Source organism: Salvelinus alpinus, chromosome 10, assembly GCF_045679555.1.
Source record: "Salvelinus alpinus chromosome 10, SLU_Salpinus.1, whole genome shotgun sequence".
Classification (NCBI taxonomy): domain Eukaryota; kingdom Metazoa; phylum Chordata; class Actinopteri; order Salmoniformes; family Salmonidae; genus Salvelinus; species Salvelinus alpinus.
The window spans coordinates 31593980-31607448 of record NC_092095.1 but is presented as its reverse complement, the minus strand read 5'-3'; positions in this window follow the sequence as shown (position 1 = coordinate 31607448).

The following is a 13469-nucleotide window of genomic DNA, read 5'->3' as shown; positions in this document are numbered from 1 at the left end:
GGGAGGATCTTTGTGAGTGCAGGCACACTGATTGGCTTATGGAACCTTGCTTTCTGTTTTGTTGGAGTATTGATTGTTTGTGAATTTTGTCTTGTAACCACAGGGAACAAAGAGGTTAGAGCCTGAGTCCCAAATGGCACCCAATTCTCTATAGGGCTCTGGTCAAAAGTAGGGCAGCACTGTAGGAATAGGGTTCCATTTGGGACTCAGAGATTGCACCTGTGTAACATGACTGCCTATTACTGTCTACCTCAAAACCAGTTAACAAAATATATATGGAAAAGGTATCTTTCTTCTGACTGTCTAGTGTCTCCCTTCACTATTCCTACAGGAGGATAGCAGAATGTCTGCTGGATCCTGGCCTGTCTCAGCTCAGACAACCTCAATGGTTCCCTCCACTGTATACCCCCCTGTGATGCATCATAGCCAAGTCTAAGGTAGCATCCAAAATGGCACCCTATTTGCTAAGTAGTGCACTACCTTTGGCCAGAGTTCTATGGGCCTTGGTCAAAAGTAGTGCACTATATAGGGAATAGGGTGCCATTTGGGACACATACGATTCCTCCAGTGTTTTTCTTGGAAGAGAGGTTGCGGGTCGTAACTTACGGCAGGCGCGGGTTTACTCTGAGCTCCCAGTTGTCTCTGATTTATACAGTAAATGTGCGGACCTCCGGTCTCACCAGAGATTAAAGTGTCGGCCGTGCAGACATTAGATATTCCATTAGTGGAGGCCCCTTTCCCACCATGCCCACTAAATCACAGACCCGGGCCTACGTGGCGTAGGCTGTATGCTGTCTGCCCTCCCCTACGGCCCAGTGTGGACTCAGAGCAGACTGGAGTATCTGTTATTGGAGGTGGCTGTATATGACTTACAGTAAGGCTGTGAATGAGTCTATGTGGTCCTCATCCTCCATATTTGATTTTGACTTTGGAGTTGTTTCCATTGTCTCAATTAAAGAGAGTTTTCTTTATGCGTCCCCCGACCCTTTCCTATTAGGTTATGGGTGCGGTTAATTTTTATTGCGAAATGGACACGTGATAAGACATTTATGCCACTCATACTGTATGGGAAATGAGCATATGTATGATCTGTGGATATGGAGATGTACTCAACCTGATATAAAAATAATTGTCAGCTAGCTTATTCCACCGACCTTCTTACCTAACATCCTTAATGGAAATGTGGTGTAAGTAATAGCTCGTCTTTACAATGAAGAGGATCCTCCTCCGCCTGCGGGCCACACGTCCCACAAACAACCCACACTACAAACCCTCCTCTCGGCTATGTTGGTCGCCCTCACAAGATCTATCAGTACAGGCCCGGGTTTGAAACCAACAAGACCTGCCACAGCCATACAGTAACACTTTATTTTACTATGGTCCATGGTGGGTAGACAATCATATCAGTGGTATTCTTGTGTAAAAGAAAGTTGTGGGTCAGAGAGAGAAGTGAAGCAGTCGGCCACCACAATCAGCTCTGGGGCCTTTCAAAGTTGGTTTGTCATTGAGCTGAAATATCGCAAGCAGACTTCAGGGCTCCTCCTTTTACAGGAGTCAGGAGCCTTTACTCTCTCTGCTTCAGCGGAGACACAATACGACCATAAAACATGGACTCCAGCAGATGCTCCTTGATGGCGACCACAGTCCATTACCGGGTCAGTTAAAAACACTCAGGCCCTTTAGCTAGCGTACTGTCTCCCCTGCCCCTCTGCTTTTCACTGGGCTTTGTCTGGGAGTGTGGATGGGTCAAGAGTTATGGCTCCAGCTCCAGATGACTTCCTCCTGGTGAACGAGTTTGTGAGGAGGTAATGGCTCTGGCCCACTAGGGCCACATCGTCTCTCATTGAGTGACTCCAGCGACGCAGATGTTCTTTGTTCCCTGACAGATGCCTCTGTCTCTTTGTCTTTTCTCTTTTCGTTTGTTTTTTCACTCCTTTCCCCCCCCCCCCATTGTAGTTTTATGGCATTCCGCTGTTTGGTTTGTGCGAGGGGAGGGGTCGGTGGAGGATTTGCAGTGGTCTGGGGGACAGGGGGAGCAGTTTCGGAAGCACGCCCCGAGCATATGGCCTTGTCGGAGGCTGGGATTTATGTTTGAACCCGAGGGAAGATGTGGGAACGCAGACTCAGATTCATATGCCAGCCCGGTTTGCTGTGGAGGTTGGACACCCTTAATGACTTAGGGGGGCAATTCTCTAGGTTTATTGCTAGTGTTATCAGTGAAGAATTGCAATACTTTATCATGTTAAACTTCAGCCAGGCAGTTTCCTCCGGTGGGACGCATTTTGACGCAAACACACAAACTTGCATGGCATCGCATCCTTGCGCAGACACACTAACATCTGCGTCCTTGCGGAAGAGTTACAGCATGCTCAAAGTGACTATTGGGCCTGAGGCAAAGTGAAATATAGTTTGATTACAGGGGAGAAGAGCAGCCCATTCCGATGGCATTTTACCCTATGCACTGGCAGAGGTGCTCAAACTTCAATAAGATTCCTAACCATACGAGTCTGAGCAGAAGTTGATCAACCATCATTTATCTAAAATACCTAACGGTTGTTATTTTACTGTCAATTAGAAAAATGTAGAAAGACAATACACATCTAGACAGACTGATTAAAAGATACCGCACACATGAAGTTGTCCGCATGCAAAAGGGTAGTAGGTCAGTCTGTGTTTGACTAGAGGCCACTCTGTTCACACCCACTCAGAATTCTCACCCAGAATTCTCCAGGGTGTGGCTGCTGTTTAAAATCCTGGGCGGTAGTGTGTGAAGGATTAGAGAACAAGCATAGCTGCAGATGTCTACATTATGTATGGGTCTGCACTTTTGTAGGAGTCGTAAAAAAAGGCCTAAACTGTATTGAAGCCGAGTCCTGCTGGGTGCTGCAAACAAGAGGATAATGTCCACCACCACCTGAGCTGTGCTGAATACCGTTTTACTTTTGGTAGATCTAGGTCTGAAGAAACAGGACAGAAGGAGACTGAAGTTGGATTGGCTGTGCGATAAGGATGTTTTAATTGTGTTTTTTCTCTTATCACTGTGTCACAAAAAACATGGAGCTCCAAATAAATGCATTGTGGCTAAAACTTGATTTGAGATATGAAACTATTTGAAACTGTTGGTAGTGGCCGTGCTGTGTTCATTCTGCTAAGACCACACCGTGACACTTGACAAATCATCCATGTGACTAGCAGAACTTTGTGGTTTGTGGAAAATCTCAAATATTATTTCAAGGGGCTTTGGCAAAGGATCATAGAATCCTCCCCCTCTTTGGTGGTGGAGCAGGCATTCATCTCTTCCCCTGCCGCCAAAACCCCACACCAAACTTCAAGCACCCCCTTTCCAAACAAACGCACACACACACACAGGTTTGGCACTGGTTGTGTTGTAATAGGAGACAAATGTGCTTAGAACATAAACATTGTTCTGTCTTGATACTACCATCGCTGGATAAGTAGTGGGACTTCTTTTTCAATTTGATGTTTTCTTTTTCAAAGGAATTACACCTAAGTGAGAAGGGGATATTTGCTGACACTGTCAATGCAGTGCAACGACAGAGCAAGGCCTTGCTCCAAACAGAGCATTATTGTATGAGAAAATGTATTTATTGGGAAATGTGTGGGTGTGTGTGAGTGTGATATGCTGTTACTGGAAGCGTATGGCGTGAGCACAGAAAAACAGTAGACATCACAGCACTGCAAATAACAATTACTCAGCAAAGATCCCTACCACTGGATGATGATTCAACATATTGGTCAAAGCAGCTGTACTCACAACTGTTTCTCACAGCTATTTTTGAAAATGTGAAAATCCCTATAGTAATGATGCCGGTGTTTTAGAAGGGTTAGGACCATAGACTGACATACCAGTGGTTATGACTCATGAAAAGCTATATAGTAAACAGAATGTATCAGTGAGGCTGATGGTTGGAGACCAGTTGGCTAACCAATGTCTCTGTGCGGGAGTGAATAGCTGTTGGCAAATCAATGATCTCATCTGAGCTCCCATAAAACGTTACACTTGGCCTAAAAACAACAGGATAAATCAAGTATATCTCTCTGAAACACACCGTTGTCAGCTTATTTAAGGGACACGAAACCTTGCCTTATGGGCCCTGGTCAAAAATAGGGTGCATGCCATTTGGCACTCGACCATGGACTGTGTGTCCTGAGGTATCGTCGTCTACTCAAGGAATTTGCATCTCGGTGGTGGTATGAAAGCAGAGGCACACCAGAGTATCTGTACTGTAGTTGCTGCTTCTGTATTCTACCAGTGCATAATATCGATCAAATGTAAACTCAGCAACAACAAAAGAATGTCCTCTCACTGTCAACTGCGTTTATTTTCAGCAAACTTAACATGTGTAAATATTTGTATGAACATAACAAGATACAACAACTGAGACAAACTGAACAAGTTCCACAGACATGTGACTAACAGAAATGTAATAATGTGTCCCTGAACAAAGGGGGGGTCAAAATCAAAAGTAACAGTCAGTATCTGGTGTGGCCACCAGCTGCATTAAGTACTGCAGTGCATGGACTGCACCAGATTTGCCAGTTCTTGCTGTGAGATGTTACCCCACTCTTCCACCAAGGCACCTGCAAGTTCCCGGACATTTCTGGGGGGGAATGGCCCTAGCCCTCACCCTCCGATCCAACAGGTCCCAGACGTGCTCAATGGGATTGAGATCCGGGCTCTTCGCTGGCCATGGCAGAACACTGACATTCCTGTCTTGCAGGAAATCATGCACAGAACGAGCAGTATGGCTGGTGGCATTGTCATGCTGGAGGGTCATGTCAGGATGAGCCTGCAGGAAGGGTACCACATGAGGGAAGAGGATGTCTTCCCTGTAACGCACAGCGTTGAGATTGCCTGCAATGACAACAAGCTCAGTCCGATGATGCTGTGACACACCACCCCAGACCATGATGGACCCTCCAAATCGATCCCGCTCCAGAGTACAGGCCTCGGTGTAACGCTCATTCCTTCGACGATAAACGCAAATCTGACCATCACCCCTGGTGAGACAAAACCACGACTCGTCAGAGAAGAGCACTTTTTGCCAGTCCTGTCTGGTCCAGCGACGGTGGGTTTGTGCCCATAGGCGACGTTGTTGCCGGTGATGTCTGGTGAGGACATGCCTTACAACAGGCCTACAAGCCCTCAGTCCAGCTTCTCTCAGCCTTTTGCGGACAGTCTGAGCACTGATGGAGGGATTGTGCGTTCCTGGTGTAACTCGGGCAGTTTTTGTTGCCATCCTGTACCTGTCCCGCAGGTGTGATGTTCGGATGTACCGATCCTGTGCAGGTGTTGTTACATGTGGTTTGCCACTGCGAGGACGATCAGCTGTCCATCCTGTCTCCCTGTAGCACTGTCTTAGGCGTCTCACAGTACAGACATTGCAATTTATTGCCCTGGCCACATCTGCAGTCCTCATGCCTCATTGCAGCAGGCCTAAGGCACGTTCACGCAGATGAGCAGGGACCCTGGGCATCTTTCTTTTGGTGTTTTTCAGAGTCAGTAGAAAGGCCTCTTTAGTGTCCTAAGTCTTCATAACTGTGACCTTAATTGCCTACTGTCTGTAAGCTGTTAGTGTCTTAACGACCGTTCCACAGGTGCATGTTCATTAATTGTTTATGGTTCATGGAAACAGTGTTTAGACCCTTTACAATGAAGATCGGTGAAGTTACGTTGATTTTTACGAATTATCTTTGAAAGACAGGGTCCTGAAAAAGGAACGTGTCTTTTTTTGCTGTTTATTTCTAAAGCCCTTTTTCCATCAGCAGATGTCACACAGTGTTATCCGTAATATGAAGGATATCCCCATGATCATTTTGCCTTAGCACAGTGCTGTGCTATAACTCCGTTTTAACACATCAGCACAGCAGTAGAGGTCTCAGGAACCCACCTTCTCCTATTAGATATACATCACATCAACACAAGTACCTGTTAGTATTCCGTGAGCAGGCTACCATGGATATAATTTATCTCATGTAAGCGCAAGTTTAGGATTTAAAATTCACATCAGATCCCCCGTGAGAGAAAGGGTCTATTTTGAGATGCTGCAAGGACTGATTACAAATCTGTAATATTACACCAGTGGGTTTCATGGAGGATTACTCCTTGTTAATATAACATGGGAAAGAAAAGCTTAGATAGGCAATGGCTTTTCATTTTGGTGTGGGTTGCCATATTGTAACAGACACGTCTCCATTCGTTCACAGGCTACTGGAAAACATTGCCGTCCATTTGACCCAGTAGAGGACAGAGTGATGCCAATTTTTTTTAATTTACAGTAGGTATTTAGCGAGGCCTAGATCACCACTTCATTACCCCAAAGTTATCACAGGATGATAAAGCTGTATGCCAATCTGTGACTAAACAACACTCACAATGTGTTAGATGTGTATACAATACAAGAGAGCATATGACAACATTTTGTCCAGTCAAGTTATCAAATTATTAGTTAGTGGAGTTACCACTTCATAAAACACGAAAGCAGAAGCAACTCCCACAATCACTGAGTCTTTCTCTTCCAGAACCGTTCCTCCTGTTTTAAAGGACATATTAATATGACAGTGTTATCCTTTATGTGTCCCCCACCTATAAAAGAGAATGTAGAAAGTCCATTGAGGAACAGTTGGATATAAAGCTGCCTTATGTTAAAGAGGGCCTCCTTCTGTTAATTTGAATGATAAAGTCATTACGATAGAAGATTTTATGTGGTTCTTGGCGCACTGGAACATTACGCTACATTATTCTCACCTGACTGGACCCATTTCCTCTGTTCCAGTGCCAAATGGCACCCTATACCCTACAGTCTGTAGTGACTCATTTTGATCAGTGCCCATAGGGTAGTAGTGCATTATATAGGGAAAAGGGTGCCATTTGGTATGTACCTGACATCCATGGTGATGGTGAAATAACCACAGAGGTGCAATTGAGTGCCGCTCCGAGGGAAGTTGTGAGCATGCGAACGTGCACTTTTACACCCCACATCTGTTCTGTTTCATGAGATTCTACATGCACATTAGATGGGAGTTGCTTTTTTCAATGTTCTCTAGCTCTGTTTTAAATACGTATGGTCTTCTACATTTATAGTCATACATATACTTGTTCTCACTAAAGCATGCCATCTTGTATTGTGTGTGTGTGTGTCTGTTACTATGTGACCAATAGAGTAAGCATATATTTTACAACTTGTTTTCACTTGCAATTAACTCGTAATTTCCTGTATAATCAATTGTCATTAATAGCGTTTACCAGCAGTGATAGCCTGAAGACAGTCATTGAGAATATAGCTCAATCCTCATTATGGTGAATGGTTATGGGTTTTCCTCTGAACCAGTAGACTGGACCCAGCCAGCCACTCCTTAAAGCACTCAGTAATAAAACATCACCGGGCTGTATAGTAGTGGTTAATGGGCCATGGAAGAGGGGATAACTCTCTGGAAGAGGGGATAACTAGCTTACTGTAGAACAGTTCCTTTCTTCTCTTGGACTGTAGGTGGGCATTCATTTGTATTCTGGTTGTATTCTAGAGTTGCAAAATAAAGCACATGTTTCTAATACTGTATGAATATTGATGAAAAACAAACTGGGTGTCAAACTAGCCTGATCAAGCAGAGCAATTGTGAGATCAGGCTGGTTTCACAAGGCTAGGGTCAAAGTGGACACAGCCACAACTTGAGTCAACTCTTGCAGAGGTAACTTTGCGAAATCGCCCAGCTGAGAATCCCTAAAACGTGGTAATTTGGCAGCTCCATTCTTGACAACCGATTTTGAATGCATGGCCTCCTTGTAACCTTATGACAAAGCACTTCTACAGTCTCTGTTTTCTACTGCCAAGTGATATCCTTTGGTTAAAGAAAACAACATTTGCCAAAGTTCGAACATCATCACATACAACGAAAGGTCTGCGGGTAGCACTGTATCTGAGCACTTTATTAATTTGTCATGTACTGGGCCATTATCACCATCGCCAACTGATGTTGCAGAGACAGAGATACTGTTCTATTACAGAATATTCTATGTCTGATCACCTTATCATCTCAGACTTTGGGGGGTTAGTTGTCTCAGTTCTGTTGACACTTTTTTTTGTCTGTTGGGTTAAAAGCTGTGATGGGTTTAAAACTGAAAATACATCAACAGACTAGCAAGGAACAGCATTATGCAAAATTGGAGGGGGAAGTCGATATGAAAAATAAAAAGGGATGTTTGCATGTCATGAGAAAAGTCAGAGAAGGGAACATTTGACACACATACTCAGCCAGGACTCATTGTCTAGATGTAACATAGTAAACTGAAATCCGGGCACTCAAATTAGTATGATGTGTTACGTTTGGTATGGCATGGTTAGGCCTACATAAGACAAAAGGTTAGGGACTGTACATTATTTATAATGAGAGATACCTGAAAGAAACGGATCTCTGAAATTGAAATGGATGGCCCTCCCTTCAGTAATATATTTTTACCTAAACTCCCTGATTGCTTGAAGAAGAAAAAAAACAAGTGACCCTCCCCTGTACCTAAAATAATAATGAAAACATAAAGTGGATAGCAGAGAGCATGCCTACTGTTTACCCTCACTTCTAGGACAGACCAGAGCCTTAGATATGCTGTTTTAGAAACTGTTCTTCGTTTTGTAAGCATTACATGGCAGAAGGTGTTGGATTCACAGACCGCTGCGGACACAGGTAGGGGTGAAAAGATCTACGTTATAAGAAAATATTATTTGCGGTCCGATAAAGTTTATAAACGCATTACATGCATTTCTACATTTCTCTCATTTTTTAATACCACAACAGAGCATGACAACGAATGAGCGTATGCTGCAGCACTGGAGACCTTTTGATTTCTATACAGGATATTGTTAAAAAGGGGAAAGGACAGGGAAAGGGGGATACCTAGTCAGTTGTACAACTGAATGCCTTCAACTGAAATGTGTCTTCTGCATTTAACCCAACCCCTCTGAATCAGAGAAGAGGATCGTCTAAGTTCGGAACAGTGCTGAAGTTGTCTGTCAACTGTAAACATTGACAGCAATATGACCAGTTACAACCGAAGTACATGATCATCAATGAATTTTTAGAAAAAGCCATTCGGTTTTTAACACAGCAGCCACATATCATCCGGCAGGCCTATAAGCTCCTATTTATTCTATTTAATTCAATGATATTGTTTTTACAAAATAGATTTGTGTTGACTGTGATTAGGGCATGGAATATAAGAGCATCTGCTAGGCTAAATGAACAAACTAGGCATACCTAGCTCACCGCATGATCCTCAAACCAGACTGTCCAAACTCACGTTTCTAGAAAAAAAAATTCAAAGGCACTGTAGAATGCATCACGTTTCAGGTAAGACCCAGATGCAGACAACGTCCAAGTAACAGCAGTTTATTAATCCAACAGGGGCAGGCAAAAGACAGATCAAGGGCAGGCAGGGGTCAGTAATCCAGATAGGTGGGCCAAATGTACAGGAGGGCAGGCAGGCTCAGGGTAGGCAGAGGTCAATAGGAATAGGAAGAAATAGGCTCCATCACAACGCCCTCTTGCTGTTAGTATCCTAAATTAAAATGAAGACTGTTTAAATGAATTAGGCCTTCTCAAAATTTGCCTACTTTCAGCGCCCATGCGCTGTCCATCTCCGCAGCTGCCGCTTCATAGTAATGTATGTAAATTACATGAAAATGCTTATTCCGAGGTTAATAACTTTGATAAATAGCTTCATTATGGGCCACAAAACATATTGTTTTTTCTTATAATCAATTATAGCAATAGCCAGCTTACCTCTGGTCCTCCATCTCATCTTTGCGTTCTCCCTCTCAAACGAAACAGAACATATAGGCCCTTTCCACGCGCCTCCTGAAGTGCTACATACACAGCAGTCATTGGCTAGGCAGCACAAAGGGTTTACATCAGCCAGAGCAGGGCAGGCCAGGGCTCATGATTGGGAATGCCTATCCACTGCAGTGTGTAATGCAGTGTAGCGTAATTTTATATACAAGTACACCATCCCAGCAGGTCAAAAACTTGGGAAGGAAGTACATTCTCTTGGAAATATGTCTTTGCACTGTGTTTCTCCGAGCATGCTCTTCGTATAGCCTAGACCTACTGTGTAGGCTATGGATAATTTGATTGAGACCACACTAGGCGCACTTGATATTGCGAGCCCAGAAGAGAATCAGGAATGAGGGACATCATCGGGCACACATCAAGATATAATAAGCAACTAATTCTCAAACCTTGAGCAATATGACATTTAAATTGATAAATAAATGACATGACCCTCCTCTGGACTAAATTCAAAATACTAAACCCTCCTCCTGACTGAAATTGAAAAAGCATGACCCTCCCCCATTTTCCTCCCAGGGTAACAATTGAGTAAATTTCAACTGGTCCCTTACTTAAGGAAAAAACAAAAGGAGGATGGTTGGTCAGGGTGGATGGGTGAGCATATAACGCGAATATCTAGCAACCCAAAGGTTTGTGTTCGAATCTCTTTATGGACAACATGTCATGGACGACAATGTCATTGTATGCTGTAGCATTAAGATTTCCCTTCTCTTGAACTAAGGGGCCTAACCCGAAGCATGAAAAACAACCCCAGACCATTATTCCTCCTCCACCAAACTTCTCCTCCACCAAACTTTACAGTTGGCACTATGCATTCGGGTAGGTAGTGTTTCAAATGGCATCAGCCAAACCTAGATTCGTCCATCAGAAGCGTGATTCCTCACTCCAGAGAACGCATTTCCACTACTCCAGAGTCCAATGATGGCAAGCTTTACACCACTCCAGCCGACGCTTGGCATTGCGCATGGTGATCTTAGACTTGTGTGTGGCTGCTTGGCCATGGAAACCCATTTCATGAACACCCGATGAACAGTTGTTGTGCTGACGTTGCTTCCAGAGGCAGTTTGGAATTTTGTAGTGAGTGTTGCAGTAGAGGACAGACTAATTTTTTACACACGTCAGCACTAGGCGGTCCCGTTCTGTGAGCTTGTGTGGCCTACCACTTCATGGCTGAGCCGTTGTTGCTCCTAGACAGCACTTACAGTTGACCGGGGCAGCTCTAGCAGGGGAGAAATTTTACAAACTGACTTGTTGGAAAGGTGGCATCCTATGACAGTGCCATGTTGAAAGTCACTGAGCTCTTCAGTACGGGCCATTCTACTGTCAATGTTTGTCTATTGAGATTGCACGGCTGTGTGCTCGATTTTATACATCTGTCAGCAACGGGTGGTTGAAATAGCCAAATCCACTAATTTGAAGGGGTGTCCTCATACTCTTGTATATATAGTGTATCATACTAAATGGAGGGAGATAGATTTACGTTTCATATGTTCCCTCGTGACAAAGTACTACTGAATTACTACACAAAACCTATTTGTGCAGTAGTGACTATGAAGAAAGTTGTAGGGAGTGCGTGAATGTGCAGTTTATGCACTACTCAAGATACACAAGTAGAGTTGTGTAGTTTTCAGTAGGAAAACGGTAGGGTTTCCAGTATTAATCAGTTGGAGATTTTTACTTCCTGATGTTGGTAGTAAATACAGTAAGTACTCAAAACACTACAGCTTTACTACACAGGCTTTTGTAATCATCTTCCATCCTTCATCGTCCTGTCTTTCGTAGCCCTTGTGCTGGCACCGCACCATGTGTAAGTTTAACTTTCCTTTATATTTTGTGGATATTTTCATGTCGTTGTTTAGCCATTTATATACAGTACCAGTCAAAAGTTTGGACACACCTACTCATTCCAGGATTTTTCTTAACATTTTACTATAATAGTAAAGACTGTAAAATTGGTTGTTGATCATTACTAGACAATCATTTTTAGGTCTTGCCATAGCTTTTCAAAAGTCAAAACTGTAACTCGGCCAGTGAGAAACATTCACTGTCTTCTTGGTAAGCAACTCCAGTGTAGCTTTGGCTTTCTGTTTTAGGTTTTGTCCTGCTGAAATGTGAATTAATCTTCCAGTGTCTGGTGGAAAAGCAGACTGAACCAGGTTTTCCTCTAGGATTTTGTCTGTGCTTAGCTCCATTCTGTTTCTTTTTTAGCCTGTAAAACTCCCCAGTCCTTAACGATTACAAGCATACCCATAACATGATGTAGACACCACTATGCTTGAAAATATGGAGAGTGGTACTCAGCAATGTGTTGCATTGGATTTGCCCTAAACATAACACTTTGTATTCAGGACAAAAAGTTCATTACTTTGCCAAATTGTTTGCAGTATTACTTTAGTGCCTTGTTGCAAACAGGATGTATGTTTTAGAAGATTCATATTCTGTACATGCTTCCTTCTTTTCACTCTGTCAATTAGGTTAGTATTGTGGAGTAACTACAGTACAATGTTGTTGATCAATCCTCAGTTTTCTCATACCACAGCCATTAAACTCTGTAACTGTTTTAAAGTCATCATTGTCCTCATGGTTAAATACCTAAATGGTTTCCTTCCTCTCCGGCAACTGCGTTAGGAAGGATGCCTGTATCTTTGTAGTGACTGGGTGTATTGATACACCATCCAAAGTGTAATTAATAACTTCACCATGTTCAAAGGGATATTCAATGTGTTTTATTTTTCCCCCATCTACCAATAGGTGCCCTTCTTTGCGAGGCATTGGAAAACCTCCCTGGTCTTTGTGGTTGAATCTGTTTGAAATTCACTGCTCGACTGAGGGACCTTACAGATAATTGTATGTCTGGGGTACAGAGATGAGGTAGTCATTCAAAAATCATGTTAAACACTATTATTGCACACAGAGTGAGTCCATGCAACTTATTATGTGACGAAGTTAAACACATGTTCACTTCTGAACTTATTTAGGCTTGCCATAATACTTAATGACTCAAGACATTTCAGCTTTTCATTTTGAATTAATTTGCCAAAATGTCTAAACATAATTCCACTTTTACATTATGGGGTACTGTGTATAGGCCAGTGACGGAAAAAGGCTGTAACATAACAAAATTAGGAAAAAGTCAAGGGGTGTGAATACCTTCTGAAGGGACTGCATGTGTGCTTGTTTGCAAATGTACAGTAGTATGTTCATACTTACCTCTTTTGACCTGTTGCCAAGGAGGCCCTCGACATAAGACTGGAGGCCATTTTTGGTAAGATTAACATTGTGTATCAAATGTTTTTCTGTGTTGTCTTATGTGACCTCTGTTAGCAGATGATTGATAATGGGTTATAATTGGTTGTTTCTTGTGCTGGTCTTTATTTTCTAAAAGGTTACGTGGTGGAGAAATGTGGCTGCAACACAAAAAAATGATCTGAAGATAGTTAAGTAAAAGCTGAATGAAGACAAGGCCTCAAAGCGATAAACAAAAAAAGTGCAAATATGTAATTTAAAACTAATTCAATTGCATGTGTATATGTTTATTATTGATTGTTTGATTACTACAGTTAGAAACTTTAGGAAATAACATGTGCACTCGTCTAGTAGTGACACAG